The sequence below is a fragment of the Dasypus novemcinctus genome, chromosome 5, assembly GCF_030445035.2.
Source record: "Dasypus novemcinctus isolate mDasNov1 chromosome 5, mDasNov1.1.hap2, whole genome shotgun sequence".
Taxonomy (NCBI): Eukaryota; Metazoa; Chordata; class Mammalia; order Cingulata; family Dasypodidae; genus Dasypus; species Dasypus novemcinctus.
This window is the reverse complement of record NC_080677.1, coordinates 20,193,314-20,201,918: the sequence shown is the minus strand read 5'-3', so window position 1 is coordinate 20,201,918 and position 8,605 is coordinate 20,193,314. Positions and strand designations below refer to the sequence as shown.

Here is an 8,605-nt window from a genome sequence, read left to right as displayed (position 1 = left end):
GAAATGGATATTTTTCAGTTGTCTTTGAATTCATCTATGTAAGTCAATTACAAACCACAGAATAGTATTTACAATAAAATATAAAGATCAAGATAAAAAACATTAACATCTTTTAGATCCCTCAACCAATCTGAGAAGCCTGGGGAAAAAAACTCACATTCCCTAAGTTGAAAGCACCCAAGATATCCCATCTGCCCAGGCTTGTGCCAAGGACAAAGCCAAAAAGATAGGGAAGCTGGAGCAGGAGGCACCAGGCCAAGCTCAGGAGTGGGGAGCCTCCTACAGTGCTAGCAGAGGAAAGGGGGCTCAGGGTCCTTCCTCTAGGCCACTCGTTTCTGAGGTTGCTAATTGGTCAACAGCACATGGAAGCTTTACCCACATCTGTATAACAACAAAATAAGCAGTCCCCTTAATGAGGTAAAAGTTGTTCAGACTTCACTATCCTGTTATCTCTTAGAAGCTTTAATAAGTCTCCCTTTTTATTTCATAAAGGCTTTTTGCATTTTGTTTTGTTGGTTTTTTTTTTTAATGACTTTTATGTTGATTTCAGTACAAAAGTTAGGCCAAATAAACTGGCCAGCTATGACCTCAGCAAGCTATGACCAGGTGAGCGTCATCACCAAGGTTATTCCATTTGGGAAGGATGATCACTATCTTGGCTCCAATAATACTGTATTTAGTATTCTGTGAATTTTAGATTAAGGATTAAGGGAAACAGACAGATTCTTTATCTATCTCTTGGTTGTCGTCCTGTGCCTCTAACAACCTTAAACAAGGGATTTTGCTAGGTAATCATCACATCAGAATGGATATTTTCCTAATATAGATCCTGTCAGTATTACAAAACTTGATTACAGAAGCTATTTTACTAATCCTTCTTAGAAAGTCAACAGAGCTTTTTGACAAAGTGGGTGTTCCCTGTGGTAAGAAAAGCTTGAGTTTTAATGAAGGTCAACTTGGCTTCACATCCTTTTTTTACTGAAAGCCATGCCTGCATGATCGTGGATGCTACATCGTCTCTCGTATGTGTCCTAGTCTCCTTTTCTGAAAAAGAAAATGAGAATATCTGTCAGAAAAGTATGTAAAGCCCAGGATCTGGCACCTCCTCAGTACAGAGGTCTTATCTCTCTGAGCTCAAAAGGGAATATTAAAGGTGGCATATATTAAGCTAGAACAAAATTTTCAAAACATAACAAACCATAGGACTGAACAATACAAACAGTGAGCCCTAATTTACACTCTGGACTATAGTTACCAGTACAATATTAAAAGTAATCTCATATCAGTTGTAACAAAGATACCATAGAATGTGAAATGGCAAAATTGGGGAGTTGTATGGGAATGCTGTATTTTCTGTATGACCCTTCTGTAAACCTACAACTTTTCTAATTAAAATAAAAGTGGTGAAAGGAGCACACTCCATTACAAATAACTCTACCATATATATTAAGTCCAAAACGCCTCCAAAAATGCTGTGATTCCCTTTTGGCCTTTTGCTCTACATTATCAGCCTTTTCTGTAAAACGTTTTCTTCCAAGTCGAGGCACCAATGACCACCTACCTACCAGGTTCCACTGCCAGGTTCCTGTCACAGAGGATGTTTTGTTTCCTAGCAGCTCCCAGGCTATTTCCAGTCATGTCAAGGGTGTGTAGAGGAGCATATTACATTCAGCAAACAAATTGTCAAACCAGCTTCTACCTGATTGTTCCTTCCAGTCACCATGTTTGACTGGGAAGTCCATGCATATTTTTCCATTCCTGACTGGTAATCCTCCTGTCCTCTCCAGCATTTGGGTTAAGAGTGGGAGAATGTAGAGAACCAAAAGTAATAATCAAGGAACATACCTTTGTGCTCCTTTTTGTTGCTTTTCTATTTCTCAATAAATGCAGTTTTCATTAGGCTTTTTTCCTCTTGTTCAAAATTTGTTAGTTCTAAAAAGCCTGAAAAAAATCACTGGATAACAAAATTCTCTTATCGTTGGAGATCAACCATTACTCAGCAGGTTGTCTCTAAGTAAACACAGTAAGAAGTAACTTCATGTGGCCTTAAGAAATACAACCTAATGTTGCAGGTAAAAATCTATTCAGAAAATGAATAGCTAAATTCTCTATTTCTTTCCCAAAAGGTCTCCTTTAAACCTTTTTTTTTTTAATTTGCTCATTACTCTGAGATAAAGAGCACAGATTTTGGTATCAGAAACATATGGATGCCAAGCCCAGCTTTCTACTATCTAGTCATTTAACTTACGAAAGCTTCAAATTTGTAACTGTGAAATACCTATAAAATTGATATAATAGTAATAATAGCACTCTAATAATAAAATTATTAATATGAAATGACGTGATGTATATAAATAAAATACATAATATAGTGTCTAGCACAGAAATAGTACTCAATAAAAGCTGTAATGAACACTTTAAAACATGTTCTTATCAGATCAACTATAACATTATATTTATTTGCATATGAAATTGACTCCTTGTAAGAAAGGCCCAATATTTAATGCTGTACCAAAGATTAATTAATTCTTGTTGTCTTTGGTTCAGCAGAGGAATTAAATGAAAAATGACTCTTGACCTATGGACTTAAATTCTAATTCAGCCACTTTCAAAAAATAACTATGGATCTTTGGTATTATTTTGTAACCTTAATTTACATTTAAAAATAAAGGCAATAAAATTGTGCTATGAAATAGTAATGATTAGCACCTGGTTGAAACAGTTAAATGGTCACTTGAAAGTGACAAGGAAATGAATAAAGTCTGTGGATGAGATGATGTTGACCTTTTTTAACAACTTGGGGATAGAAGCATCGGTTTTACTTGACATTTTGAATGTGGCAGAAATTTCTTTATTTTGAATCAATTAATAGGTGCTGGGAATACTTCCATGCTTTGTTATTTCTTGTTTTCAAAAATATGCAGAACACAAAATTGGATTAATCATAATATTGGTTCATGAAGTACTAGCATCATTTATCAACTCATAGATCTCTTTTGTGTTATTTATTTTAGTTTATTTATGTGTTTGTTATTTGCTTAATAAGTCAACCAACACCTGAGGATCCACCAAGAGTGAGAGCATTATAAATAATCTTCATGTTGCTCTTCTCTCAAGTTCATCATCTGGAAAAGTACAGCAAAAACTAGAGTCCCTTAACTCTTGTCCAGTTTCCCATTATGTTGCTGAAGGAATAGTAGCACATCCTGTTCTGTTAGAGATGGGATCTTGGTGGCTTCTGAAAGCAAAATGAGCCAAACTTGAAATAAATCTTCTTACTCCCCAGTTTTGTGTTTTTTTTTTAAATTTTACCATATTTATTTGACATCATGATATTTTTGTCCTTACTAAACTGATACAATTTGGGGAAATAAATACTCTCTTCCCTTTTTTGTTGCTTGTGCGTTAGTAGGGTTGGAAGAATGGAATATGAGAGAATAAGGGTCTAAGAAATGGAAAGATGGGGAAAGGAAATGAGGCTGAAGATAGAGTGAGTATTAAAATGAATGCCTTCTCTAAGTAAGCAGTATCAAGCAACAAAGTGCAAAGTTGACAGCATGAGTGCTTTCTTCTCACATGGATTTCTGAAAGCATGAAACAATATGAGACCACACTGAAGATAAATTAATTATAAAGCATCATGGTACAAGTTTCCTCTTAGACATAGGAATATTCTTTTTTTTTCTTCACCTTTTAAGTTCCATAGATGACATTATTCATGAAGCATTTTTAGTATATTATTTAGCAAATATTAATTTAATCATATAAACCAGTATTAGCAGAAAACACTGCAAGTTGCCCTGTGAAGGTCTTTCTTTTTAGTAATTCTTAATTTTATGTTTAGAACTTCCTATCAGAGGAATATCTTGAAAGACACTCCTCTTTCAGTTGAGTTTAAAACTCACCTGCAACATTAAATGCAAATTCAACAATCACTCCTTAGTTAAAGGTTTGTATATAACAACCCCTTACTATTATAAATCAGTGTCTTGTCCAAATGGTAACTATTAATAAATTCGTGTATAGCCTTTTTCTTCTCCCTATTTTCTTTAATGTTTTTATCCCAATGATTTGGTGCGCCATAAATGACTGTAAGGCAAAGTTGCCACAGTGCTGGAGACCCGTTCACAAAGATCAGAATGTGTGCAGATAACCCTGCATTGTGTTCATCTCATCAGTTCTGCCCAATCCACAGGGGTGAAAAATGAATGAGATTTGATGTCTTCAACACCAGCACCAAGTTGTTGCCCAGGATTGAACTGCAAGAGCTGTTGAATAAGTGAGGGAGCCTCTTCAGAGACACATTCTGGCATGCTCCAAGCACTGTATTTACTCCTGCTGCATGGCACTCAACTCAAAGAGGACAGCACCCAAACTCCACCAATCACAGGCTTCAGTTCTTCTGTGATGGCTCCAACCTCTGGGGCACAGTACAGTCTCTCTATGGCATCACTGTCACAGGAATCTATAACCTCACTCCACCTGCTAAAATACATTAGCTGGGGAAGCGGACTTGGCTCAGTGGTTAGGGCATCTGTCTACCACATGGGAGGTCCACAGTTCACACCCCGGGCCTCCCTGACCTGTGTGGAGCTGGCCCATGCGCAGTGCTGATGCGCGCAAGGAGTGCCCTGCCATGCAGGGGTACCTCAGGTACCGCCCAGCAGTAAAGAAAGTTCAGCCTGCCCAGGAATGGTGCTGCAGACATGGAGAACTGACACAAGATGATGCAACAAAAAGAAACATAGTTTCCCATGCCCCTGACAACAGCAGAAGCAGACAAAGAAGAACACACAGCAAATAGACACAGAGAACAGACAACTGGGGGAGGGGGAAGGGGAGAGAAAAAATAAAATAAATCTTTAAAATAAATCTTTAAAAAAATAAAAAATTAAAATAAATTAAAATAAAATACATTAGCCTAATGTGTCTTCTAACAATCAATAAGATGTTGTTTGGGTTCAAATCACAGTGCACAATTCCCTGTTTATGTAAAGCATCAAGGGCTACCACCATTTCAGATGCCCATCTTTGAACTCAGCCCTCTGGGATATAAAACCTGGAGTTTAGTGCTAATTTTTTATCAAGGTCCTCAAAAATCTGATGTATTTCCTTGTCTCCTTTAAGTGCTAACCCACTCTCTCCCTTGGTCTTGAGTCTCTTTGGAATAAAGAAGTTAGTTCCTCTCGAGCCAAATCACCAGCTTGATCTGTCAACAGCAATACTGCCTGTTTTTAAAGTGTCTGTGTTTGCATTATATTCATTAGCACCAGAGCAAGGGTTAGAGATATGGAGTACACTTTCTTTCATATTGTTTGCAGTTAGTCCTAGTCCAACCACTCCGAGTCCTTGAAACTCAGGATTTGAGCTGTGTAACAAAGACATGTCTTCTGAACTACTGTGATCAACAGCAGCCATAAATACCATCCAAGATCCTCCTGTGCATAGTGTTTCTCTGCTGTGCTATGCAATTTGGGCTGGCAGGGATCACTTGATTCCTCTGTGCCTTTTTCTTCTTGTGGTTGGCATTGTTCAGCAGTATCTGAGGCATAAAACATAAGGGGCTTCCAAAAGTTTACTTTCTGTATGGTGTATATTATTCTGTGTAAACTTAATAAGTCCCATTGTTGCAGCTTCTTTTATTGGCACCAATTCACCAGAAAGATTTATAAGAAGATCAGGTCTTCCTTCATCAGTATCACTGACATCATCAAAAGCAGCATCTTTAAAAGAAATAACTGGGACTGAGTCATTTGAGCCCCTGCTAATGGTGTCCTGAGCTTTACACTCTACCTTACTTCTGCTAATATTAAAGCTCCTTGTTGTGCTGTTTCCATCTGGAAGAGAGAAGACTGGTTTTAAAAGTTCTGATTTTAGGCGATATAATTTTTCCCCCAAATCAAGACCCAGGAGTTCACTAGCTCTATCCTTACTGTCTCTCCTAAACAATTCCTTAGGGCTGTTTTTAGATCTACTGAGGGAATCTGATGTGTCTGGAGAACTAACTGCTTCTGGATTATCATCTTCAGGGAAAAATCTCAGCTCATGAGATAGCAGATCTATGCTGGGGCTGTCACAGTCAGCAGCAAGGTGTGCTGGGAAGATTTAATAGCTTTGGTATCAATACCCTTTCTTTCAGTCTTCATAAAGGACTCTTCATTCAAAGACTCTGGTTCACCTTTTCTTGCCCATATTCATTGCATAATGTTAAATCACTAGTAGTGCGTTCTTCTTCTGAACTTGAACCAGAATCTGGCCATTTTGGAGAGGTGTCTTGGCTATTGTCTTCCTGGATGCTATCATCTTGAGAGCTTGGAGTAAGGCTAGTCTTCAAAGGTTGAACCTTGAGCACAGTCCCACCATCACTACCTCTGATTTCAAAGCTGTTATTGTCATGAGGACTAGAAGTTGGCTGTTGCAGGTGAACTTTGATAAGCGGAGATTTTTTTCACTTCCTGGCAGTGTTTACCTCCTTCCGCATGCTGCAGCACAAGAAATACCGACTCCTCAGAGATGACGTACTTGTGCAGACACACCATGCTGGGCACACAGCGGGTACGGTGGTCTTTCTGTTCCTGCTGTATTCACTGCTTTTCCTTCGACCTTCTAAAATGAATTTGTCGTGTCCTTGTGGCCATCACAAGTAAAACCTTGCCAGTCACCCCAAGGACTCTGAAGGCCTTCAGCAACTCGGCAGGGCTTCTTAGGTTCCAAGGCGGCCTTGGACTTAGTGACCCTTGAGGTTGTGATGAATCATCAGGTTGGGGTTTTCCATAAAGGCTAGAGATACTCTGCCCACATAAGATACTCTGCTGTTCTTCTCTTTACTGCTTCTCGACCCGTAGGGCTTGACTCTCCTTGAACACCTTCTAGGAGTAAATCAACTCCCTTCCTATAAAAATCAGAAGCAGCTTCATAATCTTCTTCTTCTTCCTTCTTTAAAGCCAGCTTTAGGAATTCTCCTGCTTTCTCCAAATAATCTCTCTTGCCAAACTTGGGTTTTAAACTGCCAGGAAAGCAGGTATGACTTTCCCATTGCTCTCTGCTTTATTCTGGTCATTGTCAGAAGCAACAGCCCCTAGTGCTGACAAATCCGAAGAAAGATTGAGACCAAAAGTCCTAAGAGGAGAGTTTTGACGGGAAGCCAGTTCCATCATCTAACTCAGCAAGAGAATTCACATGGACAATAAGAGATATCAGATCCCTGTCACTGGAGAAGCCTTCACACTACACTCAGGAAAGCTACCAGTGAGGGAATCCAGATAAGCTTCAGCAGGACCAGTCAATTCAGAACCACCATTAATTACTCCACCCAAATACTATTCCTTTAGCAAATGGAGGAAACAATTCTGAATGACAGAATAAGTCTTTGTGAATTTACCAAAGTTCTTTGTGCAGTTTCTTAAAGTCACTATATCTCTCCTATACGATTATCTCCTGGACATCCTCTGGATTTCTTCTTGAAACAACCTGGGCGGTGACCTTACGCACGGTGTAGCCCCTTGAGTGTCTCTCGGGCTCGGTGACCCTGTAGAAACGGGCGAGATCCGCACCCCGCTCCTCTGGAGCGCTCGTCCTCCTGCCACCTCTGCGGCGCCGCCCGCCTGGGACCATCAGGGCCACCCAGCGCCGCGGCAGGCGGCCTCCCGAGGCAGCAGCGAGGCGGCAGGGGCTCCCCAGTTTGTTTTTAATTATTTAGAGCACAAATCAACCCACTTGCTGGACCATGTGCTTCATTTCAACTTTTAGCCTCCAGATCCTTCTGTGCTCTTCTCTTGTGCCTGAGTTTTGTCCTCTTGGACTGCACAGCCTCCAGTTTATGTTTGGAAAAAGTCAAAGAGAAATATTTTCAGGAGATGGTGATGTGGGAGTTGAGTGGCATTGGGGCCCTTCGCTGACAGGTGGTCCTGGGTTGGCTGCATCCTCTCCCAATAGCCAACATATTGCTCCGTAAACCCCATAGTTAGAATATTTACGTCCAGAAACCAAGAGGGGCAGGCAGCAATGACCCCTCCCTTTTTTTTTTTTTTTTTACTAATTAAACCACTGGAGCAATTTCTTTCTCTCTTCAAGGCTATGGGCCAAAATTAACTGAAAGTCAGAGGGGAAAGATCCATTAGTGTAACCCATAGTGAATAATGACCCAGGGCAGAGAGCAGGATGGGAAAGCACGAAGAGGGAAGCTTGAGGACAGCACAGAAGACGGGCAGCCCCGTCCACTCCTTTTCCCTCACACTTCTGCTCTGGTCCTTTGACCGGGGGAGAAACTCGTGTCCTCATTAACACAGCTCCCTGAATCCAGGTTGAAAGGCTCTGCTGTTGTCACCCTCCATTTGGTGATCAGGTTTGGCTAACGTTCTAACAACTTCTATAAAAGGAAGAAGATCATGTTCACAGGCAAGAGTGTGTGAAACAACCTTGCTGAAAGAAAGCCCCGATGGCGTGCAACATACACATGCCATTGCTTTTTAGACAATATCATTACTTCATCTGCACCTGGATGAAACAAAATTACAGTATAATTTTAATAAAAAGACTCTAGTACTTTTATTAAACACAATCTCTATTACTTAGTATCTGTACGTATTAGGGAAAAACAACAGAT

The 8,605-nt window shown here is 39.9% G+C and overlaps 1 pseudogene; it reads right to left on the bottom strand.

Moving 5' to 3' along the window:
* Positions 1-4,166: 4,166 nt before the first annotated feature.
* On the bottom strand, positions 4,167-7,614 carry LOC101415419 (ribosomal protein S6 kinase delta-1-like; annotated as a pseudogene).
* Positions 7,615-8,605: the final 991 nt, after the last annotated feature.